We start from the raw sequence: 17,802 nt of genomic DNA, 5'->3' as shown, positions 1-17,802 counted from the left end.
ACAGTAATGAGGATTTTGGGACGAAAATTCACATAAATTGTCACAAAAAAAGGAAAATTAAAAAAAGGAAAATAAATCTATTTTTTTATTTATATAGTCTATTATATTAAATGAATTATTATATTAAATTAAGCAAATTATTTAAATTGTGAAGTATTAATAAATAGCAAAGTGTTTGTGGTAGCAAAAGGGAAAGTAAAGGGAATCATAAATAAAAAGAAAGGAAGGAAGGACTAAAAACAACTACAACAACAAAAAACATACACAAATAAATAAATGAGAAAGAAAGATGCATTACAGTAAAAAAAAATTAAAAATTAAAATGGAAAAAAAGCAAATGAAGGGAATCACAAATAAGTCAATAAGTCATTAAATATGTAACATATTACATGAAAGAAAATTGGACAATGCAAACAGTCTCTGATTTTACAGAGGTTTTGGGCACTTTTCAGTTGGTCACCTTAGAAGACCAGCTGGACCGGCTTTAACCACCTAAACCAATCAAACAACTTCAGAATGGTTTCAACTACTTTTTAATGAAGACATTTTACTGTACCGCTCCTCACTACCAGAAATGGGTTTGTGGTGCCAGGTGCTTGTACCATTTGCCTGATTTTTTAGTGCAGGATGGTGATTTTGGTGATTTTACTCAACATTTTGATCACTTACACAATTAACTAATCAGGACAGCAGCTGTGGGAAGCGACCTCAAGGTGTTGCCTAGCAACTTGTGCGCTGTGGTCTGGCTTCATGCTTGATGTGTGCGACTTACTGCAGCAGTAAAACTGTCTCCCCAACATCTCTGATTTGTGCCTCTCCAGGCCTGACGAGTGTTTGCGGTTCATATCAGCACACGCAGCAAACAGTTCGAAAGCACACTCTTAAATCCAATAGCTCACCACACACACACATACACGTGTGTACTTTCTCAGCATTGTCACAATTTTCCGGCTCCAGCTCTGACCTTTGCTTTAATAATAAGAAACAGAGACAGCTCGAGTCGAGATGATGTTCTCATATCCTGGTGAATGATTTCAGTAAGCAGCACATAATTCTGTGTTATGGAGCATAAAAAATAAAGAGCTATCACTGCATTCCCCGCAAGCCATAATCACATTTACTGAGCTTCACACGCAGTTGGACTTGCTTACAATGCTATACGTTCAAATTAATGAGCGACTGCAGAATCAAATGATCTGTAGATAGATGAGGCCTCAGTGCTTGGTTAAATGGCTCGTAATAAATAACCCAATCCCACAGGTTAACTGAGAATTAAAGGGCTATTTTATTGCATTTGGACATTAAGGCTGCTTCTGTCAATAGAAAACTCTTAAGTGATGCAATGTTGACCTTAACTTCTATTGAGACGTTGGCCGAGTACGTTTGGATCCAGGAAGGTCACTTCATCTAACTGAATCTCTTCTGAGAACATTTGCGGTTGCCATTTCACTCAGTTTACCGCAGAATGAGAGTGAAAGCCCCTTGAGGGTGAGGTGAATAATTTTGAAGTTTGTATTAAGTAAGAGCCAGAGAAAATAATCATTCTGATTCATGTGGTTTGAACCCTCTGTTTCCTGTCTACAAGCTTCTCTTCGATGGGCGTCCCTGCTGCGACCAGCACTGTGCGTGGACTGACAAATGGGAGTCGCTCGAGAAATTCCTTCTGGCTTTATCCCCAGTTAGCCTCAGCTGTTTTATTTGGAGATTACAGAGCTTGTTGATGTGATACTTTATTCCGACATCAAAGTTTGACTGATCTTGCAGGCAGCATTGAAATCATCCTGTTAAAAAACTTTCAAAAGCTCCTGAAACACCAGAGTATTGGTCCGGCTGTAAGGTCTCAGGTGGTTTTGCACCTTCTTTTCTTTTGAAGCGTTCCCACGTGATCAAACATCTCATCTTTGATGATAACAATTATGAGCAGACGGCAGAACTCACAAACAACAGCAAAATGATACGATTTTGCCAGTGTATAGTTTGATTCAAACTCCCACGAGGCAGTGATGTTGTATAGAATCATGAATGCTGTATGCCACAATGCCAAAGAACAGAAGTAGAAATTTTATATTTATACATTCTTAATATGTCAACCGTCTCATTTGAAATTTTGGAGAAATTTTATTATTTTTTGTTCATCTCTGAAACACAATAACAAGATACTGAAGAATGTTTCAACAGTTTTTGTCACACAATGGAAGTCAATGGAGTTCAAAACAACATTGGACCCCATTGACATTCATAGCATGGACTGACACTGAGACATTTTTAATATCAGTTATATTTGTGAGTAAATTTGGGCAGTTTTTAGAAGAACTATCCCACTGAACGGAACATAACTAGAAATCACATAACAACTCCTGAGCTATGAAAGAAAAACCTCTGAGCAAAAAAACTCACTTCAAATTTTACTGACTGTCATATGATGTTAATTGCATCTTTAACCCAACAGCCCAGTATCAAGTGTTTCCTTGCAGCTGAATTACAACACAGAGAAGATTACATGCTTGTTGATCCTCTTCATTACCACTAATCCCAACAAGCGCTGATACAATCACCTTGCCGCGATCACTTCAAAAATCAAAGCTGACTTGTCTTTCTGTGGCCTTACGCGAAGGATCAGGGGTCTGTTTAAGAAATATTTAAAAGAACAGTCGTGTAAAACAATGACTGATGCATGTCTGAGAGGAGTCCCGTTACAGTCAGTCTGCTCCAGCTTTGACATGTGTCATACCGGTGCACTCTCCTCTTGTGTCCATGGCAACCAAGCACATCGTAGGATCTACTGCGGCGCTGACAGCTGATTGGTGATAGCGCTCTGATGTTGCGTTTACTCCTCTCATGATTTGAACCTGAGAATTGATTATCATCAGTGAAGTGGAAGGAAAACATCAGCTGTCAGTTTTCACCGCACTGAAAAATTATGAGTCCTCCTCACAGGTTATAAATGCATTCACTTGAGGTGAAGACGGTTTCCCGAACATGGCAAAACATTTTAAGACATCTTTTAATATGCTACATTAAATTCTAATGAAATTAGTGATGTTTACTAAAGGTCAGATTTTGAGTTAACTAACACTACCTATCAAATATTGATGCTTAACTCCCAGTTATCTAAAACCCACCAAGAACACCCTAGCAACCTATAGCTAATTGCAAAAAAATATTCAGAACACCTTCGCGACCACAAAGCAATTCCCTGCCAACACCAACACTGTGGCGGAGAGATTTGTGCAGGCAAGCGCCAATTATATTTTGGCTAGGAAATGTAAAAGTCTAGTTAATTATACAGAAATTCAAACAAGAGGCCAAATGCCAACCCTTTCCTCTGAGATATGACCTTTGGTCTGCAGCAGACCACTATTTTTACATCATTTTCAATTATCATCTAAAACAGGCCAGAGCCCTTGAGGAATGGAGCCCAATTTTCATGCCAAGTCATTTTTATGGAGACACACTGCAGTTTTACACTTCCCCCCCTTTTTTCATTGACTGATGCAAGTGAACAGCATAGCATTCATGAATGTGAAAATTAAGAAAGTTATAGTTATATTTAGTAATATTTAGCCAATATTTAGCCATTAATATTTAGTCCACAAACAGTCACCATCAAATTGAACTGAACTTGAGCAGTTCCGCAAAGAAGAGAGGGTAAATATTGATGTGCAAAGTTAGTAGAGACATATACCAACAGACTGAAGGCTGTAATTAAAGCAAAAGGTGGTTCAACAAAATATTGACACAAGGGGGTGATCCTTTTTCTAACTCAGTGATTCTGGTGTTTTATTTAGATTTTTTTTTTCTGACATGTTAATGTTATATCTTTCACTTGGATGTTATAAGTTGCTATGTGTAAAAACAGCATTATAAAACAAAAATTGTGTCCGTCTCCATTTCAGGTTGCAAAGCAACAACATGTGATTATTTTAAAGGGTGTGATTCTTTTCTATACCCACTGTACATAGAGTATTGCAAAGCATTTCTGTAGCTCAAACAGTAAAGCATGACTGTACGCCAAGGTCATGGGTCGATTCCCAGGCAATACATGAACAGATAAAATGTATACCGTGAATGCAATGCAAGTTGCTTTGATTTGATTTTTAAGAATGTTAAGAACCATTTTGCACTATAAAGACCTTTTGTAGAATGGAAAGGTTCCATGGAGGTACTTCATGGAACCACTAAAGTTCTGAAGACTATTTTACATTGCAACACATCAAATGGGGAACAAAGCATTCAAATCATAAAAGGATGCAAAAGCACCATAAAAGTGGTCCATATGATTCATGCAAGTAATGTACAACATAAACGATTCATTCTTTCATAGTCAGATCTTTTCAATGAGTTCACAAAACAATTCTAAATGGTTCATTCATGAATCAGACTGCACTATAAAGATTCTTTTGTGGAATGGAAGGTTTCTGTGAATGTTAAAAGATTTTTCATGGAACCAGTAAAGAACCTTTATTTTTAAGAGTGTAACAGCTATATTTATTGACTTATATATTTAATATTTAAATATTTGTAGTTTTCTGCAAGATGGTAGTATGCAATTACCTAGCAACTGCATGGCAAAACAACTTACAACACCAAAAACACATAGCAACATTCTGACAAGAGCAACGTAATAATCTAGTTCTGAATTTCTAGTACTCAAATACAATATGTTTGATTTATTTGCTGTACAACATGAGTGAAAGGTGAGCGTGGAGGGGATGCCCCCTCAAAGTGTTTTTGAAAGTGTAATTGCACAAAGGCATGATAAAGTGCCATTGTCCAGGATAATTACTTTAGAGATGTGGTCTTGTTATGCACTAAATGCTGCAAAGTTTAGTGAGACACTGCCTTAATGATTTGAGACTCAGGGGTTTATCAAAGTGGCTTGGGCTCCTGGAACGACTGACAGATAAATTAATGTTGTCAAGTCTAGGAGATGAATGATACTATCCCCTTTGAGCCATCGCTGCAGGGCTGAAGGATGAGACAGCACTCTTCTCTGAGGTTTTGGCCTTTCATCCCATCAATTCGACATCTATGGAACTCGCTCAAAGATAGAAACAATGGTTAAAAACCAACACTAGGGAAAAGGGACTTAAGAGGTTTTAGAAGGTTTTGCGGAAGGACCTCTGAAGTGGAGCCGCAGCTATTAAGACGCGACAGACTGACTTTTTAAAAAACCCATTGATACATAAAAAAAGAAATTACGCTTGCAGGCTCGGATAGGTCTATGCACCTTTATTAACATTCTGCGGCTTTCTCAGATGGAATACTAAGCAGCTACACATGGGAAATCAGATTGTGAGAGGTTCCTTTAAAGAGAATAGCTGTGAAGATAATCCCAGTAGCTTCGAACACGGCTGGAAGAGTTCATCAGCTACGTGCTACATGCTAGTTGTGCAAATCAAAGTGCTTGCTGCTACATCTCTCTTCTTAGTTTTTGCGTTTATTTCTCTGACTACATGGCGCTTGATTTTTAATTCGATGTGGACTTCCTTTCTTAAAACTTTCATAAGAAGCTTGCTAGCAAGGCTACATCCAGTATAATGGTGGTCATGTTATTCTAGTCCATCTTAAAGAAACTGTTACCCTTCAAATAAATAATTTATGTGCTTACATTTCCAAATTCTGAAGTCTATTTTCATGAGGTACATAAAAAAAGCCTTCACAAAAGGATCAAAGCATCATTAAAGCGGTCCATGTGACTTATGCATTCAATGTCAGATTTGTGAATTATTATTTTAAGTCAGATCTTTTCAATGTCTCATTTGATCTGGTTCACAAAACAATTCTGAATGAATCATTCATAAATCAGGCTGCTCCGGTTATCAAATTCTGGTTGTCCTAACATTACCTGGCAAAAACATAGGCTACTTTTTGGTATGTTTGGATAGATACTAAGACGTACAATATGGATGCATTATTGACAACATCTCAAATGGAAACATTATTGCTATTGTGGTCACTGCTGAATGAACAGAGATGAAGAAAGGCTTGAATTTGGTTCTTTTTCTCATAAAAAAAGCAATATCATGGATCATAAAAATCGCATGAAAGTAATGGTTAAATGATTACAGAGAAGTTATTAATTTTAAGGTTTTAAAGTGGTTTTGTTTAACGTGCTATAATTTCAGTATAGCAAAGTAAATAAATCAACTGTGTTAAACAACTTCAGCTGAAGAAAAACAACAACTCAATTATCAAATACAATAGTATCAAAGCAAATAATTCCATGAATTCAATATTTATAAATAAGGAAACTGTGTACAGTGTCTGTAAAGTCGTTCAAACGTAAATGATTTACATTTAAATACTGTCAGTAACTCACTTTGCATGTTATACTGTCTATGCAAAATAGTAAATGTACAGTATGTGTGGAAGAATCACACTTTATGATAAAATGATGTTGCAAATTCAATTTACGGAGTCAATAATCTAGTGGAAAGAAAGATTACTGATTCGTATGCTGCTATTAGCAGCATTGTTAGCTACAGAAGCATTATTGTCTGTTTGGCGTGAGACTACGTGTTTGTTTGAACAATGGCAGAATTGGGAAGTGATTTTGAAATCTAAAAAAAAGAGTACAGCTTTAAACTGCTGAATTCTATCAAGCTTAAGCCGTGATTTGCCTCCGTGCATGAAAAACGTTTTCATTCCTCCAAGCTGAGAGTTTGTATTCTCCAGTACCAAAGTGCATGAGCAACAGTGCATTACTAATGCAATCCGGTAAAAACACTTTATCAGATGAAATACACATTTCTCCAGACACACCGCATGCCTGGTGCTTCCCTTCAACAACAAACCATTCTAATCCAGCAAAAAACCCAGAGGGCTCCATTTTAGACTTAGCACAAACTCAGCGGCCATTCTCCGGATGCTCCATTTGTCCCAGATGGCTGGAGACTTCCCTGGCGCTCCCCGTGAGCCATATGTTATCTTTTTCTAATTGCCAGTTTATGTTTTAACACTTGAGCCGGTCACAGCTCATTCCAAACGGCTTCGCCTCTAACGACTTTACACCCCGCGATGACGACTGAGTTACACTGCGTTGTAAATCACAGTAATTAAACGTACTCATCATTGCTGATGAGATGGAGATGGAGGTTCAGGAGATGGAGAAATGGCCATCATTTGTTGGAGGTTGGTTCTGATTTACGGCATGTCAGATGTAATATTGCGTGTTGATGATGCCATGTCGAATGCAATCAAGTGTCCATTACCTCACTATAAACATAATAAAGGAGGTAACACAAGAAAATGGCGCTTGACACGGAAACATAACAATCAGTCATGGTTAAATGGCCTCGTACAGTCATGTTCTCTGTGTGTATTAAATTACGGAATATTTATCTGTCTGCATATAGTGAGATTTCGTCAGGATTAGTGTTTGGGGGCTCTCAAAGGCCATTCAGCTCTCTGCAGCTGTGCTGAAGCCCAATATTGAAGTCCCATTGGCTCTTGGCAGGCTGGAGAGTGCTCGAGGCTAAATCCTTCCCTGGGTGACCGCCTTGCCCTCAGCCTGACCTGGGACGTCATGGCCATAATACCCCTCATATGTCTACTGCAAAGGGAAATCGTTCCTTCCAGTCCCAAAAGAGTGTCTGGTAAATTCGCACTAGTTTGCTCGTTCCAAACAAGAGTTCAATTCCATCTGCTTCTCCCAACCGGCTTCGTTTCACATCTAATAAAAGTTCCAAAAGGGGGATTTCGCAACAAAGCCATAGAAGAATCATGAAGCAGACTTATGCTAACATGGAACATTCTCAGAACTTTGGGTAACATTCTGGCAATGTTCTCTCAAAATTATAAAAAAAAAAAAAAAAATTACTCAAGTAATAGAACGTTATTTGTTCTTTAATAATGTTCTCAAAAACAGTATTTACACATTATTTATGGAGCATTTTATTTCTGAAACATTTTAGTTGGACATTCGTCTTTTTGAAATGTTGCACATATGTTTTCAAAATGATAAAGTAGAATTTTCCATTAAAGTTTACACCCATGAACCCCCCCCCCCCCCCCACAATGCTACTCCCATACAATAACAATGTTTTACTTCTGGAGCCAAATATTATCTCAAATTAATTTTAGACTTTAATACACAACCTGGTCAATGCATATTCAATAACCTCCAGAGTGACAACTCATGTAAATGATAAATTATTAGCACAATAATTACATATGAGAAGATGCTCACAGCTGCTGTAAGTGCACATACTGAAGACATGTAATTTAACTAGCTACTTTAGCCCAAATTAAATGAACACAGGGGCGATTTAATCAAAGCAAAATGAAAGATAACTCATTTCTCACATTGCACAAATGCTAGCAATTTGTCCTGCCACCCACAACATTAAACCTCACATCAGCAAACCAAGCCTAGCAGAACGGACAGATGAAAGTGACGTCAAATGAAATCGAGTTAAGTATCCTTTGCAGTTACACAAGTTTCTGGATCTCATTAGCTCCTCCTAGTCAGCGAGTGTAAAAGTTAGCTTGAGTCTTGTAAAGTTAAGCTGCTTTATTGGCGTTTCTCATTGGCTGCTGAGGATTAATGGCCAATTCCTGCTGCGGGATACTGACCCATGTTTCACTTCCTTTCAGCAATGTCACTTCTATTGAGGGTAAAGTGAGGACAACTGCGCTAATAAGATTTTATCTGGGCTTCACTCTTGAACTGCTAGATCACATCTAACAGTCTTTACTAAGGAGTACATGAAACTATATATAAAATACAAAGGGAGAGAGGAAGGGAGAGGATCAAGAAATGAGTGCCATAAACTGAGAATTAAGTTTTGAGATGTCCTTCCAATGTCCTTAACGTTATGGCTGGTGGTGCCTCTGAAAGAGCGTGCTTGTAAAAACTGAGGAAACATTTATAGTATGCATGTCAATTTATCATTTTAATTATAATTTGACATACTTACCATTTAATATAATTGAGAGTAATTATATTGTGTTGGTGGGTTTAATAGAAAGTGACACATTAGTTACTTTCATATTGTTTTCTGACTATCACATTTCCTCTCTTCCAAAACGCTCTCTTCAAAAGTATTTTAATTCAAAGTTGTTGTATTTTTTATTTTTTTGGTGTTGACAAGCATTTGTTTACCAACATAATTAACATGCAATGACAAAACCTCTAAAGACGCCATGTCGCTTGCTGTGTAGACAGCTTCATTCAGTAGAATGGGAGTTATCTTTCGATGTACCACTCGCTTGCAGTGTAGACACGGTGTCTAGTAAATTAAATAAACAGAACATTAAATTAATTATTTGAAAAATAAATCTTACAAAGTAAAAATATTTATTTTACATCAATCTATGTAATAATAATAAAAATTATTAATAATGATGGTGACAACAATAATAATTAAATTATTACAATGAATTAAAACTGTATTACTTCATATTCTTAGTATAATAATAATATATTATTATTATTAAATGTAATATTATATAATTTTAAAATGTTAGTCTACCCATTATTATAAAAAATACCCCCAAAACATATTCAAATATTTTAGATAATCAGATTTTTTGATTGGAGGAACTATCTAATGAAACTAAGACCCTGTTGTGAAGCCAGACTGTGTGTGACCTACTGAAGCATCATCATCATTCTCCTGATTATGCTTTGGCCTGCCAAATTATTAGTCCTCTCATCTCCAGATGGCATTATGCTTTCGGTCCACCTCTTTTTGTAAAACCTATAGATTGAGGGGCATGTGCTGAAACTGAAAAAGGGCACCCCCCTCCCTTTTTTTATAGCAAGATTATTTAGTAAGCCTGCATAAAAGGAAGAAATGGTCACATCTTCATGACAAATTCAATAACACAAAATAATAGTCTCAAAAGCTTTAGATTTATTCACGATTAATAACAACCATAATAATAATATTAGATAATTAGATAATATAGATAAACAGGGTTTTAAGGGCTTCTTTAAACCTAATTACAACAGCAACCTTCTGTGAGCCATGTGCTTGAAGATGTTTATGACTTCACTGTGATCCACTGGGATGTCCCTCTCTATGGCTATGAGGAGAAGATCTGAGAGTCTCTCCTCTGAGCAGAGGCTTCGGAGTTTGTTCTTAATTAACCTCATTTTTGAAAAGGATCTCTCCACAGTTGCAGTTGATACAGGTAGGGTGGCATATACTTTAAGCATTTCTACCAGTGTAGGGAAAATGTGCTGGCCACTGGTTTCTTTTAGAGTGGAAAGCATACTCTTCATGCCACTTGACTTGAAGGTGGTATGGTAAACCTTCAGCTCTGTCTTCAGTTGCTGCTCCTCCTCAACACCATAAAAGTCACACAGTGTGTGTATGGCTTGGACAGCCTCTGGGTTTGGTGTGCCCACCCAGTTGTCATGAACTGTCAGGCTGTGGAATGACTGCAGTATTTTCCCTGTTGGCATCGTCCCATCTACTTTAAATCTTCTTCTGAGTTCCTCTGTGATTGTATCCAGGAAAGTGAAGAACACCTTGGCCCGGTAGAACTCCTCAACAGTTTGGAAAGTATGGCTGTCTTGAGCAGCTGTGGTACTATGCAGGTATCGTGCTGGCACTTTCCTTTTTCCTTTCCTGGCCAGGAGGTACTGTGGGAATGTCAATACCTGCATCTTCTGCCTTTTCAATGGCTTTCTGGAATATGGTTTTTAAATTCCTCCTCAGACCTCAGATTCTTAACTGTGTCCAGCACACCATCAGTTACTGTGTAGGCTGTGGAGAGATCCAGATCTTTTTGTTGCAGAGCATCAGAGGCCACTCCAGTTACCTGGAATACTGGGGTGGTGATTTCTAAGCAAACAAGGAATTCAAAGTCGATAGCCTTCAGGTACATCTTTGCATCTCCAGCAGCTGTGTCAGGTGGGTCTGACTCCATGATGTCTGTCAGCAGCTTGATTAAAGCTTTCAGAACTTTACTGAGGGCTGTCAGGGATCTTTCTCGGCAGGCCCACCGAGTGTCAGGCAACTTCTGCAGCTCAACAACACGCTGACCAGGATACAAGGACTGCTGGCATTTTAAAAATGCTGCATGCCTCTTTGTGGAGCCGGTGCAGAAAACATACAGTTTTTCCACCAAGGAGAAAAATGTCACAAAGTGAACATTTGACTTTGCACTCTCAACCAGGACCAGATTCAAGCAGTGTGCCTGGCAATGAACATACAGAGCCTTTTCATTGAGTGTACGTATCCGGGATTGTAGACCTTTGTACATTCCACTCATGTTTGCAGCCCCATCATATCCTTGGCCCCTGATGTTCTTCAAGTCAAGTCCATTTTCCTGAAGGAGAGAGATGACAACTTTTTCCAACTCTTTTCCTGTTGTGGACTCAACAGTGCAGACCTGGAGAAAACGCTCCTTAATTTCCATGTCACTTACGTAGCGAACTACAAAGGAAACTTGCTCTTTGTGAGAGACATCTGTGGTCTCATCTAGAAGGATGGAGAAGATTTGAGCATCTTTGATTTCATTCTGTATTTCCCTCCTAATGAAGGTACCTAAGGACGCTATAATGTCATTCTGGCTCCTGTTTGAGAGAAGGGACACTTGGGGTCTTTTCATGGAGGCTTGTTTTTCCTGGATGGCATCCAAATGCAGCTTCATTACGCTATCATACAGGGCCAATGTTTTCACAAGTTCAAGAAAGTTGCCTTGGTTTGCACTTGAGTTCGACTCATCATCTCCTCTAAAAGCTTGCCCCTGTCGTGCCAGATATAAGGTAATATCAATCAAACGTGTTAGGATTTCCCTGTTCCTTTGTCTTTCTCTCTCTCGTGTTGCTCTCCCCTGAATATCCGATGTATCAAAAGCAGCTTGTAGAGCTTTTTTGGAGTATATGTTCCATCTCACCATACTCATCATATGGGCCTCTGTGCTGGCATGCTCTTTAATTTTTCCAGTGGCACTCCTCCATGTATCTATGCCTACTGTCTTCCAGGCTGTTTTGTTCTTGAATTTTTCTTCTCTTAGAAAAATGCGACAGCTAAAACAGTACATGGCATCATTTTTGGCTGAATACTCCAACCATGGGCGATCCGTGTACCATCTTCTCTGGAAAGAACGTCCATCTGTGTTTTTTGGGAATGTCATAACAGGCTGGCAAGGTCCGACTTTCTCACACATTTGAATATATCTGTCACTATAATTAATATTAAATGTCTGCATGTGGGCAGGATCTGTAGGGCAATTCAAAGCCACTAGTTTTGCAATTACATCCTCTTTATTTGCAGCAGTTCCATACTGGCTTTCTTCTCTTGTTTCGTCTGGAGGTAATTCCCCCGCACCGGTCTCCATCACATTCTCTTGATCTACACTAGCAGTTCCATACTGGCTTTCTTCTCTTGCATCTCCTTCTGGTAACTCTCCTGCAGAGGCTCCTGTATCTTGTTCACCACCAAATTCTTGTACATCATCTATCGCTTCACTCTCTACATCTGAATTACTACTTCCTTCCTTTTCTTCTTCCCTGCTACAAACTGGCCTGATCCATGAAGTAAGTGAGCTGCTACCCTTGGCTGCCTGCTGTCGCTCCCTCTCCTTCTTTTTCTTATTTCTCTCTTTACGGGGCATTGCACTGCAACCACCAAGTAATCAAAATTTATGTAAGTGCAAAAAAAGTTTTTTTTTGTCAGTATTATTTGTAGGGTCCTGTGTTTGTGAATTGCTCTTGTGTACTCCCCTTTTTTTTTAAATTGCATTTATAGAGAAAAAAAAATACTTGACTCATACATAAACATGTTAACCAAATAATACAAATTAGCTTATAAAACAAAAACAGAAACCAAAATCTTTTTTTTATTGAACTTTATGGACTTTTTTTTATGAACTTTGCAAAGAAAAAAATTATATATATTCTCTTTTTTTAGCTATTCTGTTTGGTTTTATAAGCTAATTTGTATTATTTGGTTAACATGATTATGAATGACATTGAGAAGAGGGGAAGGTGAGCAATGAGTCAAGTATTTTTGACAAACTTTTTTGAAATATAATTTAAGTAATTATGTCCAACTCAATTCCAGATTATAAGAAACTATAGCCCTACCGTTGCTATAACATATCCAACATGTATCCGCCTACCTGGCAAAAATTTGATACTGTGGTGGACCAGGGATGTTGGTCTCTTGAAGGTTTCTTATTCACTACACTTTCCCCAAAATAAGCCAGCAATGAAAAGATAAATAAAAATAGTGTGGAAAGTACAGTTGCAGTGAAAAGCATTTCTGAAGGATCACGTGACACTGAAGAGTACTGAACTGGAGTAATGATGCTGAAAATTCAGCTTTGATCACAAAAATAAATTACATTTTAAAATATATTCAAATAGAAAAGAGTTATTTAAAATTGTAAAAATATTACACAATATTACTGTTTTTGCTGTATTTTGGATCAAATAAATGAAGCCTTGGAATGAATCATGAATTACATTCTGCATGATAAAATACAAAGATTTCACAGTGATCTTCTGTAATTTTTTTTTTTAGTTACTACTACATTACTGTAGCAAAACCATGTTTTACTACATTTTATACATGTGAGGACGAGCGGAGAGTATACCATAACATGATTAGCCTAAATGTTAATAAATTAAGTGTATCAGCAATCATAAATCAAAGAAGAAATTTCTTATATATGTTATCTAGGTGACGAGGATCACTCATCGCTTTGTGTAAGTTCCAGTACGAAAAAGCGCGGGGGCGCACCTGTTATGATTTTCCGATGGTAAAAACAAATTATATGTTGTTGTATTACTTATCAATATATAGTTTTTGACCAGCGAATGTGTGCAAATGTGAATTTAGTTTTTTTTTGTCCGTCATTAAAACGGCGACGGTGCCTCACATTACATTTTCATCTAAACTGGTTTTTGTAGCTATATAGACGGAGTGCTCAGTTTTTTTCCTGTGGTAAAATGCATTTGGCCAAAATCGCATTTTATAAATGATGAAATGCTACTGTATGCACAGGCTATTTAAGTGTTGGCTATGTATTGGCTATGACTAGATGGCAAATGCTAGCCCTCTCTCTCAGGCGACGTCCCACATGTCTCAGTCAGTGAGTCAGTCAGACATCAAATAAATAAAATATTAGCCTTTATAGACATAGTGTTTAGTAGTACTTATTCAAACAACAAGATATTTATTTACCCTTAGCAAAAGCTCAGCTGTTGTCTACTGTGCGGCTGCTGTGGAACTTCAGTTGATTCAATGAATATAGAGGGGGCGGAGTTATCAGCTTACTGACAGCTTGAGGATCGAATAAGATTTACACAAGCTCGTTTTAAGAACTTTCATTTGCTAAATATTTGCTAAAAACAGACAGAGAGACAGACGTAAAGGGTGACCAATAGCATTGATTTAAAAAAAAAAAACACCAAAAAAAGGGCACTTCGGAGTGTAAGGGCAAAAAGGGCATGTGCTCTGCACAGGTTGAGCCCTACCTGTGCACGTGCCTGCTTGGGAAGGCTTGACGCCGGGTATAGCCTGACCCCGATCGATCTGGCAAAACAAGGACACCTACAGCAAACCTCTACAGAGAACTTTAGCAGCTGCAGTCCAGTCACACCATTTGGGGGTAACTTACGGCGGCCGAGAGAGAGCTCAGTGCACTGCAAATAGAAAAAAGCACCTGCAAATTAAGAAAACAACTTAATCAATTTGACAACAAATGCAAATGCAGCACCTGCTGTCAAACTGATGAAGATGTTTTCTTGATTTGCTGGTGCTTTTTCTATTTGCACGTGTTTTTTGAAGTTGCAGCACGTTGAGCTCTCTCGGCCACCATAGTAACTAATTCATAACTAAGTAGGATTTCTGTTCCTTTAACAGCTGCATTGTGCAGTGGGCTGCTGTGTGCTGGTATATATATATCCACACACACAGTGCACAGACCTTTTGAGGGGCATGTGCTGAAACTGAAAAAGGGCACCCCCCTCCCTTTTTTTATAGCAAGATTATTTAGTAAGCCTGCATAAAAGGAAGAAATGGTCACATCTTCATGACAAATTCAATAACACAAAATAATAGTCTCAAAAGCTTTAGATTTATTCACGATTAATAACAACCATAATAATAATATTAGATAATTAGATAATATAGATAAACAGGGTTTTAAAGGGCTTCTCTAAACCTAATTACAACAGCAACCTTCTGTGAGCCATGTGCTTGAAGATGTTTATGACTTCACTGTGATCCACTGGGATGTCCCTCTCTATGGCTATGAGGAGAAGATCTGAGAGTCTCTCCTCTGAGCAGAGGCTTCGGAGTTTGTTCTTAATTAACCTCATTTTTGAAAAGGATCTCTCCACAGTTGCAGTTGATACAGGTAGGGTGGCATATACTTTAAGCATTTCTACCAGTGTAGGGAAAATGTGCTGGCCACTGGTTTCTTTTAGAGTGGAAAGCATACTCTTCATGCCACTTGACTTGAAGGTGGTATGGTAAACCTTCAGCTCTGTCTTCAGTTGCTGCTCCTCCTCAACACCATAAAAGTCACACAGTGTGTGTATGGCTTGGACAGCCTCTGGGTTTGGTGTGCCCACCCAGTTGTCATGAACTGTCAGGCTGTGGAATGACTGCAGTATTTTTCCCTGTTGGCATCGTCCCATCTACTTTAAATCTTCTTCTGAGTTCCTCTGTGATTGTATCCAGGAAAGTGAAGAACACCTTGGCCCGGTAGAACTCCTCAACAGTTTGGAAAGTATGGCTGTCTTGAGCAGCTGTGGTACTATGCAGGTATCGTGCTGGCACTTTCCTTTTCCTTTCCTGGCCAGGAGGTACTGTGGGAATGTCGATACCTGCATCTTCTGCCTTTTCAATGGCTTTCTGGAATATGGTTTTAAATTCCTCCTCAGACCTCAGATTCTTAACTGTGTCCAGCACACCATCAGTTACTGTGTAGGCAGTGGAGAGATCCAGATCTTTTTGTTGCAGAGCATCAGAGGCCACTCCAGTTACCTGGAATACGGGGGTGGTGATTTCTAAGCAAACAAGGAATTCAAAGTCGATAGCCTTCAGGTACATCTTTGCATCTCCAGCAGCTGTGTCAGGTGGGTCTGACTCCATGATGTCTGTCAGCAGCTTGATTAAAGCTTTCAGAACTTTACTGAGGGCTGTCAGGGATCTTTCTCGGCAGGCCCACCGAGTGTCAGACAACTTCTGCAGCTCAACAACACGCTGACCAGGATACAAGGACTGCTGGCATTTTAAAAATGCTGCATGCCTCTTTGTGGAGCCGGTGCAGAAAACATACAGTTTTTCCACCAAGGAGAAAAATGTCACAAAGTGAACATTTGACTTTGCACTCTCAACCAGGACCAGATTCAAGCAGTGTGCCTGGCAATGAACATACAGAGCCTTTTCATTGAGTGTACGTATCCGGGATTGTAGACCTTTGTACATTCCACTCATGTTTGCAGCCCCATCATATCCTTGGCCCCTGATGTTCTTCAAGTCAAGTCCATTTTCCTGAAGGAGAGAGATGACAACTTTTTCCAACTCTTTTCCTGTTGTGGACTCAACAGTGCAGACCTGGAGAAAACGCTCCTTAATTTCCATGTCACTTACGTAGCGAACTACAAAGGAAACTTGCTCTTTGTGAGAGACATCTGTGGTCTCATCTAGAAGGATGGAGAAGATTTGAGCATCTTTGATTTCATTCTGTATTTCCCTCCTAATGAAGGTACCTAAGGACGCTATAATGTCATTCTGGCTCCTGTTTGAGAGAAGGGACACTTGGGGTCTTTTCATGGAGGCTTTTTTTTTCCTGGATGGCATCCAAATGCAGCTTCATTACGCTATCATACAGGGCCAATGTTTTTCACAAGTTCAAGAAAGTTGCCTTGGTTTGCACTTGAGTTCGACTCATCATCTCCTCTAAAAGCTTGCCCCTGTCGTGCCAGATACAAGGTAATATCAATCAAACGTGTTAGGATTTCCCTGTTCCTTTGTCTTTCTCTCTCTCGTGTTGCTCTCCCCTGAATATCCGATGTATCAAAAGCAGCTTGTAGAGCTTTTTTGGAGTATATGTTCCATCTCACCATACTCATCATATGGGCCTCTGTGCTGGCATGCTCTTTAATTTTTCCAGTGGCACTCCTCCATGTATCTATGCCTACTGTCTTCCAGGCTGTTTTGTTCTTGAATTTTTCTTCTCTTAGAAAAATGCGACAGCTAAAACAGTACATGGCATCATTTTTGGCTGAATACTCCAACCATGGGCGATCCGTGTACCATCTTCTCTGGAAAGAACGTCCATCTGTGTTTTTTGGGAATGTCATAACAGGCTGGCAAGGTCCGACTTTCTCACACATTTGAATATATCTGTCACTATAATTAATATTAAATGTCTGCATGTGGGCAGGATCTGTAGGGCAATTCAAAGCCACTAGTTTTGCAATTACATCCTCTTTATTTGCAGCAGTTCCATACTGGCTTTCTTCTCTTGTTTCGACTGGAGGTAATTCCCCCCCCGCACCGGTCTCCATCACATTCTCTTGATCTACACTAGCAAGTTCCATACTGGCTTTCTTCTCTTGCATCTCCTTCTGGTAACTCTCCTGCAGAGGCTCCTGTATCTTGTTCACCACCAAATTCTTGTACATCATCTATCGCTTCACTCTCTACATCTGAATTACTACTTCCTTCCTTTTCTTCTTCCCTGCTACAAACTGGCCTGATCCATGAAGTAAGTGAGCTGCTACCCTTGGCTGCCTGCTGTCGCTCCCTCTCCTTCTTTTTCTTATTTCTCTCTTTACGGGGCATTGCACTGCAACCACCAAGTAATCAAAATTTATGTAAGTGC

This window comes from Cyprinus carpio, chromosome A4, assembly GCF_018340385.1.
Source record: "Cyprinus carpio isolate SPL01 chromosome A4, ASM1834038v1, whole genome shotgun sequence".
Classification (NCBI taxonomy): domain Eukaryota; kingdom Metazoa; phylum Chordata; class Actinopteri; order Cypriniformes; family Cyprinidae; genus Cyprinus; species Cyprinus carpio.
Note: the sequence above shows the minus strand (reverse complement) of the source record.